Here is a 4,289-nt window from a genome sequence, read left to right on the forward strand (position 1 = left end):
GATTCAAGCTATTTACACTTTTTGGGATTCTGTGGACGTTAATTACACAGATTCTTTATATGAATCACTACCTAATCATATTTTTGAATTAATAGGGTCTAATGGAAGGTATACAAAATATTAAACGAAAGAGTTTTAATAACTAAAAAGTATCCTTTAGCATGTGAGGCTATTCAAGTGGAAGGGCCAATTATTTGTTTGACGTTATTTCTTAAAACTTTGATTAGATAACAATAAATATTTTATTTACTATTACAAGGCTTCTTGTTTTATTTCATATTTAATGTTTAATGTATATCTCCTTTTTATATTACTATGAGAAATATTAATTTTGGTGAGTGAGGCTATTCAAGTGGCTGGCACTGTAATTATAATTAAGGTGGTTCGCTTTTCATACAAAATTCAATCAAAGCTCATTAAGTAACTACACACTATTAGTACATAAATATTTCCGCATTTATCTTCCTTCGAATATTCGTTTGCGCGAAATTAACAGGAAAACAATGTTTCATACAGAAATCATGCAAAAATCATAGTTAAATTTTCATCAATTTTACGTATGTGTGTGTCACAAATGTCGTGTACAGATACATTTGCGACGTTGCCATACCATTTCCGACGTTGCCGGGCTGACCACGGCGCGTATTTGGAGTGCCGTCATGTTTAGTGCAATTTTGTTGACACTGACGTTTGACAGGTACTTAATTGACCTAAGCGAGAATAAGTACCCGAAGTTCGTCAACTTAGCTAAGAACTATCATGGCGTGTTATGCAAACAGTCGCTTTTTTGCTTACAAACGGAAGATTCCCGGTTCGATCCCCAGTCATTGTATGCTGGAACATAACTTTTTGTATTTTTGTTACATCTAAATTTCGTATTGTTTTTTTATTTTTATTTAATTTTTCTTATTATCATAAATCGATTGATTAAGTATGGGCTACACGTATTCGTTTATTTTTGACAAAGAAAATTAGAAATTATACTCTACCTAATCTCTCTTATTTTTACAATCAGGACATCTTCACTGCAATAAAAAAGAAATGTATAAAATTTCCTGTGGTTAAAAATAATGGATTTTGTCTATGAATGAAAAACACAATTATTACTATAGTTTTTTTTTTTTAGCATTAGAAATAAGGTAAACAATCTTGACGTGTCTTTTAATTGAAAAACACATTTTAAAAATAAGTTACGGCAAATATGTAACAATTATAAATCAAATACGATCATTTATATTCTTCTGCTTTCATAAGTAATAGTTTTTGATTTTTAAAAAGCGTTTAAATCTGTGTGCCTAGCCAAGATGCCAGTCGTTCGCTCCGTAGCGAACGTTAGGGTAATACCTCTCTCTATCACTCTGCCATATTAATGCGACAGACACGGCTGCGCTTCGGTCGCTACGGAGCGTAAACCATTGGCATCTTGGCTAGGCACCCTGGTCATCTGGAAAGCGAAACACATACGGAACGCGTTTCTATTACCCAATACAGTAGCCAGCTGCAGATTCGGTTTTAAAGTTAACTATACCTAAACCTGGGTGCCTAGCCACGAGGCAGGCTAGTAGAGTTCTCTTTCACCTTCAGCAGAACCGGGAGATCCAAACCTACCTACTTTTCATCTAATAATCTAAAGAATCAGTGCATGATGCAAACTTTACCGGTCGCCGTGGTAAGACCTAGGATTTACCATATCGGTGTTGGTAAAAGCCCAAAGTAAACTAGTAAGATTTAACATTTCGGGCTTTTACCGATCGGCATCGGTAAAACCTAGGTTTTACCGGTAAATCCTAGGTTTTGCCGTACTTCGGGCTTTTACAGTAACATATATATAATAATTGCTCGTTTAAAGGTAAGATAACACAAAGGAGAAACAAAAAGAAATTACCTACTCGCACCAGTCTTGAACCCCAATACTCTTGCACGTATTTCCACGAACATACCGTTACGCTAATGCAACATACTTACCTACGTTGTGTGAAATTGTCTACTACAAGGATCACGGAAACACTGTTTGCATGTGTGAGTAATAGTAGGAAAAAGCGTGACAGCAACACTCCGTCGAATTAAAAAGGTGGTTTTTGCACAATGAAGTATTCAATGTTTATTTTAATAGTTCAATATTTATTTAAAGAGTGCGCGAAACATACTTTTAAGTATACAAATACCATGACCATTTTACAAAAAAATAAAACCTGAAATTTTGCAAAAGTGGTGCCATCTAGCGAGAGTTAAGTTTTGAGTAACCTAGGCGAACCACCTTAAACTAAAATGACAATGCCTTATGTACAAATAAACTTTGATAGTAGCATATGGATGGATATAGATATTATTTGAAGAGGTTTACTAAAAAAGCTTGCTATAAAATTTATTTGTTTTAATGGCGACGTAAAGATCGTAGCGGAAAGGCAGCCTAAATAAAATTATTTCTTTAGTTATTAAATTACACCACATATACCATCGAATGACAAGGCATGTCCATGTTGTGCAAACTCTGAAAACAGCTCACCCCCGCCGAGCTCTGGTAATTAGCCACTCCTAACAAATCAGAAAGCCTTATTGTTAAAGAGTGGCCACTTCCATGTAGTGGTCAATAATTATAGCAGTCACCCTATCTGAAATTCGAAATTTAGAAATGAGATTCCTATTCTACACTTATTTTTTATTAGTTAGAGCAGAAGGGACACTTTTGGACATATTTCATACATCGAGGTAAAGCCTGTGCCATAGAGTCTATGGCATAGACAATAAATACAGTAGAAATTATGTATTAAAAAACACAGACACAGAAAATTACAATTCCTTTGAAATTGTAGTTTTTTTTTATTTCTTCTCACTTGAATGTTGGGTAAAACCTCATTTTCGACCGTATGGCTAAAAGATAAAACGAATGTCCCTTTTGCCTTAAATTTTGACCGTTCTCGTATCTGTTCTACAAGCGTCTCCCGGCTGTGCTAGTGATAAGTTCCGACGGTCAAAAATTCAAATGGTGCTTTTTCAATACTAATGTTTATAAAAATATACTATAACTGTGTTTCAGTCATCCCATACCGCTACGCAATCAAAACCTGTGTCATGGCGATTTGCGCCTTGGTCTTTTAAAAGTTTATTAAACTGGCTGTTATTCAGAACAACTATATTTAATACTGGCCAAGAGAATACTAACGTGTAAAGCGGTACATTGCGGTATTGTAGCCGCATTTTCGTCAGTTGAACTAAATGGCGTTAATGCTCTGATCTACACAGAGCCATATGCTTCAGCTGTCGACTAATGTATTACTAGAGGGCAGTTACAATTTGGTGCCGTGACCAGGATATCTAAAACAAACCAATCTAACTCTGAGCTGACTTTGCAGTTACAAAGTGTGGCAAAAATCTATATCAAATCCCTATAAATATTGACGTTTTTACTCTTAAGAATATTATGTTTGTATTTGTTCATTGTTTAGAAGAAGTTTTGCCTGTCAAATGGGGTGACTGAAGTCCAGTTAGAACTGTTATTAGTATTTTTAGTAAAGTACGGTTTTTCCTACAGATTGTAGCTAGTTTCATACTCGAGTGTACTTACTGGTATCGATATTGGGGCAATTTTGACTGATTTTACAGAACCCCTTGTGTAAATTTCATTCGATAACATGACGAGCGTTCGAGTTGTCTATATTTGTATGGGATATTGAACAACGCGCCAAGCGGGACGCTTTGGAAACACATAATCCCATACAAAATTACACTTAAATTAATGCAAACGCGTACGTCACGTCACGCTATCGAATGAAATGTAAACTAGGGGATTAGAATAAAATATGTGACGTTATCTATGAAAAGGGACCTTATTGTCGATGGCGCTTACGCCATTATTAACGAAGTTCCGATATCAATACAATGACACGCGACGCTGTGCGGCGTAAGCGCCATCGACAATAAGATCCCTTTTTATAGATAATGCCCCGTATAATAAAGTTAGAGTTACACAGAAAAGTAAAATTGCCCCTTCGGTACCTATTTATTTTGTGGTACTTTACATGTATTTTAAGAGAATGTAAAATGCTAGTGTTATTTGATTCAATGAATTTATTTATAGGTTGTTAATTTTAGATTGAACATTGTTATTGTGATACTTAGTACCTAATATATTGTTTGTACTTATGTAATAAATATGTTGAATTATCAATATTTTTTTCTATTCTAAATTCCAAATGGATACAGGACAGACTTTTGCAATGAATAATAAAACATATGTAGTTAAACAAAAAGTACGTATATTTTATGAAAATAAACTTCATACTTAAAAT

The sequence above is a fragment of the Cydia fagiglandana genome, chromosome 20 (assembly GCF_963556715.1).
Source record: "Cydia fagiglandana chromosome 20, ilCydFagi1.1, whole genome shotgun sequence".
Classification (NCBI taxonomy): Eukaryota; Metazoa; Arthropoda; class Insecta; order Lepidoptera; family Tortricidae; genus Cydia; species Cydia fagiglandana.